Source organism: Propithecus coquereli, unplaced genomic scaffold (assembly GCF_000956105.1).
Source record: "Propithecus coquereli isolate 6110/MARCELLA unplaced genomic scaffold, Pcoq_1.0 Scaffold176, whole genome shotgun sequence".
NCBI lineage: Eukaryota > Metazoa > Chordata > Mammalia > Primates > Indriidae > Propithecus > Propithecus coquereli.
This window is the reverse complement of record NW_012142301.1, coordinates 2426798-2439454: the sequence shown is the minus strand read 5'-3', so window position 1 is coordinate 2439454 and position 12657 is coordinate 2426798.

The following is a 12657-nucleotide window of genomic DNA, read 5'->3' as shown; positions in this document are numbered from 1 at the left end:
GAGACTTTACTGAATTCATTTATCAATTCCAGGAGCCTCTTGGTTGAATCCATGAGGTTTTCTAGATATAGTATCATGTCATCAGCAAATAGTGTACTGAAGCTTTCTGACTTGTCTCTGCTTTCTTGTCTGTAAAATGGGCTATTTTTTTTGATATTTTTTTGTGTGTGTGACTGTTTATAGCAACTTTATTCATAAAACCAGAAATGACCCAAATGGCTTTCAACTGGTGAAAAGGTAAACTTGGGTCCATCATGCAGTGGAATACTACTCGACTACAAATATGAATGAACTAGTGATACAATAACATGGGTGGATATCAAGTGTAGAATGCTATGTGAAAGAAGCCACACTCAAAATCTACATATTGTGATGATTCCATTCACATGATATCCTAGGATAAGCAAAACCATCTTTCCATATCTTTAAATCATCTCTAGATTACTTGTATTAATAATGCCTAATACAATACCTACACATTTCACTTGTGTGGATTCAACGTAGTACTTGGAGTGTGGCAAATTCGAGTTTTGCTTTTTGGAATTTTGTGGAATTTTTTTAATCCCACTGCTAGGTATTTATTCAAAGGAAACAAAATGAGAATATTGAAGAGATAGTTGTACCCCCATGCACTATTCACAATCACTAAGATATGGACTCAAGCTAGCTATTCAACACTAGATAAATGGATACAGAAAATGTGGTGTATATACACAGTGAAATACTATTCAGCCATATAAAATAATGAAATCCTGTCATTGGAGGCAACATGGATAAGCCTGGAGGACATTATATTAGGTAAAATAAATCAGGCACGGAAAGATAAATATCACATTCACTCATATGTGGGAGCTAAAATATTTGAGCTCATAGAAGTAGAGTGTAGAATTATGGGTACTAGAGGCAGGGAAGGGGAGGAGGAAGGAAGGGAGGGGAGGAGGGAGGGGAGGATGGAGAGAAGTTGGTTAATGGATACAAAATTGCAGCTAGATAGGAGGAATAAGTTCTAGTGTTCTATAGCACTGTTGGATGACTATAGCTAACAATAATTTATTGAATATTTTCAAACAGCTAGAAGAGAGAATTTTGAATGTTGCTAATACAAAGAAATGATAAACATTTAAATGAGGTGCTAGATATGCTGATTACCCTGATTTCATCATTACACATTGCATACATGTACTGAAATACCACTCCGTGAGCTATTAACCCTAGCTCAAAGAAGTTGGTGTGCCAGTGGAATGAGATACGAACACGCTGAGCACATAGAATTCCATCTATAAGGTGTAGTCAGACATTAAATGCATGATGCTAGGCTGTAGTTTCTCAAAGATATTTCTTAGGCCTCCATCTTGCTGTATGGTTTCGGATTATGATTGGGTAAACTGGGGGTAACTGCTTCTTTCTATCCCAGCCTTGGGAGTAGAGAAGGGATAAAGTAGGACTCACCTCTATATTTAGTCTGCCCCCAAATTTGTAATATCAAGTCAAGCTTCCCTGGGGAGCCAGAAATCCCTACAAGGCTGATTCAACCTTGGAGACCTGCTGTCGCAGAAGCAAAACCTGGGTCAGGACCGATCTTGGGATGTCTTTGTTCCCTCTTATCGGGGCCAAATTTCCATCCCTACAGCACATTGAAATTTCTTATGGAACTTAAAAAAAAAAATACTGATAGCAAGGCTCTAGCCCCAGAGATTTTGATTTAAATTGTCTGAGTTAGGGCCTGGGCAATAGTAATTTTTTGACTTTTTTAAATGGTGGCTGCCCTAGAGAACCACTGCTCTGGACATTGCAGATCTAAGTGACCTGGAGACCTTAGAGGTCAAGGTTGTGGTTGGAGGCATTTAATACTGGAGAACCCTCCCTCACTCAGGTGCTTCAATCATTGAGAAAAGAGCAAGAGAAAAGGAATTGGAGTGATAATCTTCCTTCTAAAAGTAATAAAATTAGCAAAATGAGCTCCACTTGGAGCAAGTACTGGGCAGTGCGAAAGAGCTCTTTCTCGCTTGCCTGTGAGTTCCGGTTTTCCGAGCAGCAGTTGAATAAACACAATACTGCAGATTTTTTACAGCATAACTCCAGAAGTCTCATTTAAGCTGATATCATTATGGACTTTTAAATCTCCTGCCTACATTTAGTCCCTTGATTTCTGAATTAAGAAGTACTTAGAACGTAATGACTTACTTAGATTGCTTGTTCTCTAATGGCGGTTACAGAGCTGCGCCTTAAACCACTACGCACGGAGGATATTTTGATCAAGTCACAGTCAATTGTCTTAAAAAGCCAAAGTCAGAAAGAGCTATGTGAAAGCATTCCAATGATGGGAATAGAACCAAGATGTCTTGATTTCCAGTTCTCTCTATCAATTGAATTACATAATAAAACTCAGGGCTACTCCTCTCCTTGAAATAGTGGCGTACACGTTTTTCCTCTTTCTTTTGCTGAAGATGTCTGATCAGTCACAATGACTGCATTTCTGTTCTGCTTCATATGATAAAACCCTTTTCACCTAATTTCTACTTTCGTTCTTGTCTGTTTACATCTTCAAATAAACTGAGGGTCCTTTGGCTGGATACCACGGGAATGGTCCTCACTCTCCATTCTAGTGAACAAAGCCTCAACTGAGTAAATGGCAATGTTAAGCATCTTAACAGAGCAGAAGCAATATCTACCCTGTCATTGCTAAATAATTAGGAGCTTCTTTAAGAACTATATAAAAACTGGCTGGGCGAGGTGTCTCATGCCTGTAATCCTAGCAGTCTGTGAGGCTGAGGTGGGAAGATTGCTTGAGGTCAGGAGTTTGAGACCAACCTAAGAGCAAGACCCTTTCTCTACAAAAAATAGAAAAAATTAGCCAAGCGTGGTGGTGCATGCCTGTAGTCCCAGCTACTAAGGAGGCTAAGGCAGGAGGATCACTTGAGCCCAAGAGTAGTTGAGGTTACAGTGAGCTACGATGATGCCACTGCACTCTAGCTAGGGCAACAAAGCAAGACTCTGTATCCAAAAAAAAAAAATTTAGGTTATTAAGTATGTAATGTCCAATTTCCTTAAATGCTAACTTTGACAGTTATCTCTACCATTTCACTTTGACACTTTTTGTTTATGTTTATTGTTAAGGTACATCCTCAGTCTTTTCAAATGCATGTTTTGACTTGTGATTATCTTTCATTTTTTTTAGAGCAATTTTTGTGAAACCATGGATAAGTCAAAAATTCATGTTACTTTCGAATATGAGTTCCCTTGTGGAACCAATGCAGCACAGACAGCTCAAAATATCAACCAAGTATTTGGGAAGGATGTGGCTAATGAATGCACAGTACGTCTGATGGTTTGAGAAGTTGTGTTCTGGTGATTTTAATCTTGAAAATGAGCCACCTGGGCAACCTAACACCAAGGTGGATAATGAGTTGAAAGCTGTAGTGGAAGTGAATCCATCTCAACCTACACGTGAATTAGCAGCAAGGTTTGACTTTACTATTCCAACAATATTGGACCATTTGAAACAAATTGGCAAGGCAAAGAAGCTGAACAGATGGGTTCCACATGAATTAAACAAATGTCAGAAGAGAAGAAATCATCTTGAAGCTTGCTTTTCTTTGCTGTTACCACATAAAGGTGAACCACTTCTACACTGTATTGTTACTTGTGATGAAAAATGGATTCTTTTTGACAATCTCAAGCATTTGGCACAAGGGTTGTGTAAAGATGAAATGTTGAAACACAGTCCAAAACCAAATATTCATCAGAAAAAGCTAATGGTGTCTGTTTGGTGGTCCAGCGCTGGTATTATCCACTATAGCTTCATGAAACCTGATCAATCCCTTACAGTGGATGTCTACTGCAACCAAGTGGATGAAATGATGAGGATGCTTGCGATTAAGCAGCCGAGACTGGTCAATAGAGAGAGGCCAATCCTCTTGCAAGACAATTTTGGACCACAAGTCACACAACACTGCTTAAACTGCAAAAGCTGGGTGTAGAAACTCTCTGTCATCCACTGTATTCACCAGACCTTCCAACTGACTATCACTTCTTCCAGACTTTGGACCACTTCTTGCAAGGAAAAATATTCAATTCTCAATAAGCTGTGCAAAACGCCTTTCGAGATTTCATCACCATTAGCTCTCCAGGCTTCTTCACCGCTGGCATAAACAAGCTACCATTAAGATGGCAAAACTGTGTCAATAGTTTAGGTGCATACTTTGATTAATTGCACTGCTTCTTGTTTGAGATATAACAAATTACACTTTCGATTTGAAATTGGACATTTCATGTTTAATGACCTAAATTTTTTATGCAAAAATAAGTATTTCTGACTTAGACTTATCTGCACAAAGAGAGGATTCATTTAATCACCTAATCCCATACCTAAGTCAAAGGGCTTCTTTGCTTTTATACTATCCCCCTCCCGCAAAAGATATTAATATTAATCATGGGGAGAAAAGTGACAACCCATCGAGGTCTGATGTCAGGAGGATGGATTTGATTACTTTCAGCTAATTTAGGCAGGAAAGCATAAGGATAGTTGTGAAAATAAGCTCCTACTAAATCAGAACCTGTCTGATCCTACTGACAGTAGGGCTAAAGAAAAGAAGAAACGTTTAGCATGTAACTGCAAATGGAGGCTATTGTAGGAGCCCTGGGTGATATTCCCATAGAGGAGAGTGCTTCAGAAACTCTCCAGGTTAACGACTGATTCACTCTGCATAGTGGATTCCTTCACTCCACAAATATTTATTGAGTGCTAGGTACTTATTAGACACAGAACAATGAGTTTATTGGAGGTGTAATATCTCGTTAGGCAAGTGTGGTGACCCTGGTAAGTGGATCAGCTGGACCTGCTCTGGCTTAGTGTATCCTGAATTTAAAATGATCTCTGCATTCTTGGTCCCATGGTAACCTTATAAATTATTTGGAATTTTCATGGAAAATCATCCATTTATTTTAGCTTTCAACTTTATTTTTATGAAATTAATCTCCCCAAAATTACAATTCTTTAAATTTTCTTTCTATGCCTAGTTACTAGTTATGTTGGTGATACATTTTCTTGATTTGGTGTTAACTCTCCATTATATTTGCTAAAAGCTTACAATATGAAAATTAGCTATATATATATACAGATTATTGTTATATATCATAAGCATACAAAGCATATATATCATTAAGTGAAAAAAGCAAGGTACAGAACAACATGTATAATGTGATGTTATTTGGTTAACAAAGTTTATATTATGTATATTTATGGGAAGGAAGGTGTGTTGAGACAGGAGAAGGAAGTTAGCTTTTATTCCCACCTTCTTTACCATCAACATTCTCTACCATGATTAACTTTAATAATATTAAAAAATAACTGTTTTAAATGAATGAAAGATCTCAAGACTGATATCTAGACAGGGTTCAGCATGCTAAGGGCCTGTTTTCAAACTACAGAGGTCTCAGTCCTGCAGGCTTTAGGCTTCAGCTCTACTGAACTTGATTGTGTTTTTGATAACTGGCAGCGTGTCATCAGGGTGGATTGCCAGAACACTTAGGGGAAGTCACTTGATCATCTTGTCCTTGGCAAAATGGCCATTCTGAAAATAGACATTCTCAAGTGAAATGAGTTATACTAAGAACTTATTCCAAGCGTTCAGTTAACTGGAGTGTATGTTGTGTTTGAAAAACATTTTTTAAAACGTGGAATTATTTTGTTATACATTGAAGAGAAAAGCCCTGCCTGAATTACAGTATTTAATTTTGAGTCATGTCATATTATGATTTAGAATACTCTTTTGGACTGGACTTCCTTGCCTTGGTCCATTTAGAGATTTCTAAGTGCTCAGGGCATAGGCTGAAACAGTTAAGATTCCTACGTCTGGAAGAGAAAAGATGATCAGGGAACATGCAGACAAATTTGCTCACACAAATACACATATACACACAACTAGAAAAAATACTTTGCAACAAATGTGACACAGATAGGGTTACCTTTTTAATTATAAAATGAGCTTTTGCAAATCCATTCAACATACACAAAGATAAATAGACAAAGGCTATAAACCAACAGTTCTCAAATGAGGAAATATGGTTCATTTGTTCACTAATTTAATACAGTTTTTATTGAGTCCTTGAGACAGGAGCATTGCATATTTGTCATGAGGTTCCTAAGCAAGACTAATCAAAGCTGGAAACCAAGAGGAAAAAGAGAAAAGTCACCTTCTGCACCTTGGGGGCCTCCATAATTACTCTTGGTCTTGTGACCACAGAAAGCATCACTTTGACATAAGACAAATGGATCTGCCAGGAGTACTGGTAATACCTTGACACCACACAGGAGTATTACGTGCTATGCTTGCTTTATTTATGGCTTTCAGATACACCCAGACTCACCGTAACTGCCAATGACGTGTAACACCAGGACATACCTGGTACCACACCTCCCCTCTGGGCCTCACTTCCAGCATGCGCCATTTCCATTGGCCTCGCGTTTCTGTACACTCCCTTCTCCTCTTTTGCCAGCTGCTTACTACTCAGTAATTAAAGACATGGAGATTGTGGCTGAGAGTACGGTAGTACCAATAGGGACCGACGGAGTGGGTAAGTTCGTGAACCACTTCAGAGACTGTCATGACTAGAACCTGGCAAGTCATTGGTTGGGGACTGTGGGTGAGAAAAAGAGAGCAATGAGTGGCTCCCAGGTTTTTAGTGTGAGCTCCTGGGAGATTGTAGCGCTGGTAACTGAACAGGAAAACTAGAGGCAGAACAGCATGAGAAGGAAAGGAATTCAGTTCTGAACATGCTGAGTTTGAGATATCTGTGAGATACCAAAGAAGGGATGAGATGAAGGGTTTGGTTCTATTCATCTGGAGTTAAGCAAAGAGATTGGGGCCGCAGATACGTATAGATGTAATCAAGCCCTTCATGGGCGTGGATGAGATTTCTTAAGCCTTGTTTGTAGTGAGACATGGTAAGTGGGCCCAGGCTAAGAGTCCTGAGTAACTCCAATATTTTAGGAATGGGTCAAGGAGGAAGAGCTAATAAAAGTGCCACAGAGGTAGAATGAAAATTGGGGCAGCGCCTTTGTTCATACTGATCCTTTCCCCTGGAGTAACCTCCCTCTCTTCTTTGCATGGTGAAATACAGCAAATCATTTCTTCAAGACACGTCAAATGTCTTTTTGGTGAAGCAAACTTTCTTCATTCATTCTCTACTTCTCCAAGTGCCATAAAAGTTCCATTGCTCTCTTTTCTCTGCTTCCATAGCCCTTCAAAGAAAGCAAAAGTGAAATTGTGAACGTGACTCTGAAGACATCTCCCGCCCTCACCCCCGTGGGGCATGGCAGGTGATTCTACTCTATTTCTGTTTCCTAACACCAAGAAATATGAAATGGTCCAAAGAGTTGAATTAAGTTTGTTTGCCTGATGTTGAAAACTTTGTTTCTCATTCTGACAAACATTTGGGCCTAGTAGGACATGTTATTCAGAAAAAAAAATCCATAAGTTTTTAAGAACTCTTGCTTTATAATGGAATCATTTCTTGTACAACATTGCAAGTTAATTAGTTTGTTATTATTCATGCCACACCTACTTCCAAAAAGAATTTGAGATAGCTTGCAATGAGTCACATGAATAATTATTATCTTTAAAAACAGCACGAAAGCATCATGCAATGGAAAAAGGTGATAACATTAGCTGATAAGTTAGGCCAAAGAAAATTGCTGCAATTGCAATAAAGGTACAGCTTTATACTTCTTAGCAGACAGAGTGATATGTTCTCTTTTTTTCAGTAGCCCCTGGATTTTTGTGGGACTTTGTGTAGGTGGAGGATAGCACATACGCATCTTACATCGACCCACTAAAATTTTGGTGGGCTTAATTATATCTTCGAACTATTTATTTGCAATGTTGTGTATAATTTGCTTAAAAATGGCCTGTGAACTAAAACAACAACCACAAAAAACACAACTCTCTCACTTGCAGGAAACACTAAACAGACTTTCTTCTCTGCAGAATGAGGATTCTTGCTTAAGGTAAAAATATTTCAAGCTATTTCAATTGTATTTTTAGAATATGTTGCTGGAGAACATTTGACCAAAAAAACTACCATAAATTTATTAACCCTTAAATGTTTTGTATTTATTAAAACATAGAACTATCTGAATTTATTTTTAAGAGATGGCTCAGTTATTTGCGTAAGATTACTTGTTTAGCATAGAGACATTGCTAGGTAAACACGGGTTTGAAATGTTTTCGTAGAAGCTCCAGAAGTCTTCTGATCAGAAATTGGGAGCCTCCAGTCTAGGTTAGTGGTTTTTAAAGTTATTACTATAATTAGTTTGTTTGTTTCATTGTAATTGGCTGTGTAGCTGTTTGTTCAAAGAACTCGAGGCTCTGAAGATCAACAAATCACAGCTCTGATTAAGGCTGGAACTGGACTCTACATGTTTGGGGGCCAGAAGAGACCTTATTAAAAATCCTATTATCACCCAACGAAAATTATGCTAAAGAGAAAATATTATTAAATATCATCAATTTTCCTGAATGATAATGAGTAGCTTGGCATTTGATGTTAGCTTCAGTATGCTCATTTAAATATCTGTGACTTTAAAATATGCACTTGCCTTTATTTTTACATCTCCAAAATTGCAAATTTCCTCTAAGAAGTTTCTTAAAGTGCTAGAAGATTCTTTAGATTATAAATTAGTCAAACATACAGACTTTGAGGGAAAAATGATACTCTAATTACTTTATCAAATCAGATGGAGTTCAGATTTTTCAAACTCCCACCAAAAGAAAGAGAACTTTGAGGTGAATTATTCCTTTAAGTTCCACCTGTTGCTAACTGTATCACAAAGCACACATCGTAATTTTATTCTATGATAGAATTTCCATCTTCTTAATATTTGCAGAATTCAAAAGAGATGATTTTGATTAATAATTTCTTTTTCTTTTTTGGCACAAGGTCTCACTCTGTTGCCGGGGCTACAGTGTAGTGGTGTTATCATAGTTCACTGCAACCTCAAACTCCTGGGCTCGAGTGATGCTCCTGCCTCAGCCTCCCGAGTAGTTGGGACTGTAGGCGTGCACCACCATGCCCAGCTAATTTTTTTAATGTTGATAGAATGCAGGGAATTAAAGAATCTCTCTCAGTGTGTTTTAAACATATACACCTACACACCCCCATATCACAGCTAAAATCACCTAAGTGAAAAAATGAAATTATGCTTCCTTCGCAAACCAGCATTTCTGAATCAGTGCTCGATATCACTGTGGCACATCTCCCATCTCATGGATTATGCGTTCTGTGATTTGACATAGATCCGGGATCCTGAGAGCTTGCTACTGACTCAGGCTGCTTGAGGGCAAAGACAGCTTCCTGCTGATCCTGGTATTTCAGGATCCAAGTCCAAGTTTGCAGAATTTAATTCAATTAAATGGAGATCCCTATTCAAGTATAAAAAAGAACGGTGACTTCTTATTGTCCTCTCCACCCTTCCAACCCCATCCTCCCCTTTCCTCCCCACCCCCAACTCCACTCCCAGTCATCACAAACTCAGATTAGGTCCCCACATGCCTCTCCCTCGACCTGCCTTTGGCCTTTTGCAAATGCTATTCCCTTTCACTGGAATGTTCTTCCTAACCTTACACCTGGGTATGTCATACTCATTTTTCAGGGGCATGCTTTTTCTTCTTCTCTGAGAGCACTTTATAACTCCCCAAGTCTGGATTAAGTATCCCTCAAAATGTACTCCCATAAGAATGGCAGCATAGCTGTCATCGAGCCCTCTTGCAATTGAATTATCCCCCCTAGATTGTAAACTTGAGGTGGCAGGCAGGGTATGTTATTTTAGTCACCTGTATATCCTCAGGATCTTCGCACAATGACTGAGACTTAGTAGGTGCTCAATAAATACTTGGATAGGTAAAGAAAATGAATGAATGAATAAGTGCAATAGCCAGGAACCCTTTCTCAAACATCCTATCTTCCAGAAACTTCTCAGCAATTATGACTTCACTGTTGGCACAGTGGCCTTGTTTTAGATAAAGCCCTGTCACTGTATTTATAAGAAAAATGGCCGAGATTGTTCACGAAACTGGAAGTGCCACAGAATCAACTCTTGCATCCATGTTCACATCATCCTGGCCTTTGTAGACAGGATGGAACTCTGGCTCCTTGCCTTCAGGTGAAGCAAACCAACCTAGCCTTCCTCCTTTAGTTTCTACTTCGTCAACTGGTGTAACTCTTGGATATGGGGATGTGGTCTCTCTATTTGCATTCATTCGACATATATTGATTAAGGGTCTCTTGTAAAAAAAAAATTTGTGGACTTGCCATTTAGCCACTCAAGACTCAGGATTCTGCCGAAGCATGTCATCATCTCGGCTATCACGAGCCAGCAAATGCCAGGCAGAGAATGGGTAAAGGGAAAACCCTTACAAACCCTTCTGAGAGTGCTCTTCAAGTTATAAATATGTATTGGCAAAATCCTTTGATCAAATCTCAACATGTGCCTTTCCTCATAGTAAGGAATCATCCCCACCCTCTCTTAAAAAGCAGATGAAGGCTCACTTAGAGCCATCTGGAAGAAGATGCTGGTTGATTAGGGTTCAGTCTCTCTCCTTAGAGAACAGCTTACACAAAATTACAGTGAATAGAGTTTCAGAATCAAGCTGCTTTTCCCTTTTCCTTTTACAATATGTACTTTACCGAATGCATAGTGATCTCTCTTAAGACATTTTTCTCTTTTATTTCCCAGTCCCTTTCTGACAGAAATTCTTTTCTTTGCAGAGAAATAAGGCTTTTCTTTCATTGCTTCTATTCCCTTGATGACATGAAGTATTCAATCACAACCAATTTACAGATAATGTGCTAGTTTCTTGGTGTGTGTTTGTTCGTTTCGTCACCTGTGCCAGATTGTCAAATGCATGCCCTAGATAACGCTGCTACCTTAGTCAACAAGTCTCATCGTGCTTCTAAATGGAAACATTCTGGAAATTTTCCTCTCGGCTGTTTTTTGTTTTTTTTTTTTCTTTTTGCCTGTAACCTTTTGGATGACTCTGAAGTGGATTTTCTCCACCTGGCCAGTGCCTCATGCTTTGCAGTCACTCTAGGTATAGCGTTAACCCTGTGGTTGGCTATTTGTTCAATCAGCTTGTAAACAAGTTGTCAAATTCATTCTTCAAGTCACTATAGGTCATCAGCTGGGAAATGCACAGGAGATGAAAATAATCTTGCATCAGCAGGGCAGAAAAGCCAGTGGAAGGTCTTGGACTTGGTGGATCCCTGCTGATGTCAACAGTGGCAGAAAGCTGAGCCGAAGCTCTTAACATGGTTCCTGCTTTTCCCTATAAAGGCAGGAAAAAATCCCAATGCTATGAAATGCTGCAAAGAGTCTAGCCATCCAGCTTTTCAGTGCCATTTGAGTAAAGGAGCTTAATCAATTTTACTTGAAAGTATAGTATAACCGTGGTTGGAATAGGTTTTAGTGGGGGGAAGGGACTGGCAAAGAAGAAGAATTTAGTGCTAGTTTTGTTAATCTTGTCAATATTAGTGACCTCGATTACCTTGCTAAAAATAATGGGAAAGATAAGAGGCAAGGTAGCTACAGCCTAAAGATTTCTAATCTCTAGATTTCTACCCACATATTTATGCACCCAGACTCTTGTTTTCACTCTTAGTAAACAGCAGGAGCTGTGTGGGTGTGCTCCTTGCCTCTCCTCTGATAAGCTGACAACCATCATGAAAAAGTTGGCATGTCCCTAGATTGTGGCATGAAGATGGCATCTAATGCTATGACCAGCTAATGATCAGTGGGTGGGAAGCAGATGCGACTGTGACAAGAGTTAGAGGCAAAAGTTCTGGGTTCTCTGATCTCCGTGAAGGGCTGACTTCACACGCATGCAGGCATGCGTGGTCACACAGAGCCTACGTTTAAAAGGTCCTTAAGCTTGGCTTAATACTCTGCTGTTGCCCTCTTGGTGTTCTTAATAATTTTTGAAGGAGAGTCCTTACATTTTCATGTTGCACTGGGCCCAGAAAATTGTGTGGCCAATCTTGTCTCCAATACGTATTGTTGAACAATATGTATTAGAAAGCTGTGAAGAAAAATGTGTATAGTATGTGTAAAAAAAAAAACCACACCAGAGCTCTATGCTTTAACTACCCCTCCACACACATACAACATATACACTTATGTATTACACATATTGAAAGGCAATTTTGTGTGGTAGTTAAGAATAGATTCTGCCACTAGATTGCCTGGGTTCGAAACTTATCATAGGAAAGTTACTATATTTTCTGGTGCCTCAGCGTCCTCGTTTAAAAAAATGGGGTAAAAATAGTACCTGTCTCATAGGGTTGCTGTGAGGACTGAGTGATTTAATAAGTGGAAAGTACTTAGAGCACCATCTAGTATGTAGAAAAGCTGTATTATCTATTATGTTGTTATCAATATGTATTATGTCATTATTATTCAATTAGATTATTTCTGGAAGGCTGTATAATAAACTTGTAAAAATGGTTCTGTCTAGAGAAAGGGACTAAGGAGCAGGAATAGGTGGAGAAGTAGATTTTATAAGACCCCAATTTACACGAGTTTAGGGATCTCTCAAGAAAAACAATACAATTATAAATAAAAATAGGGCAAACATTTATTTAGAAAGAAAACATTCTAGTACT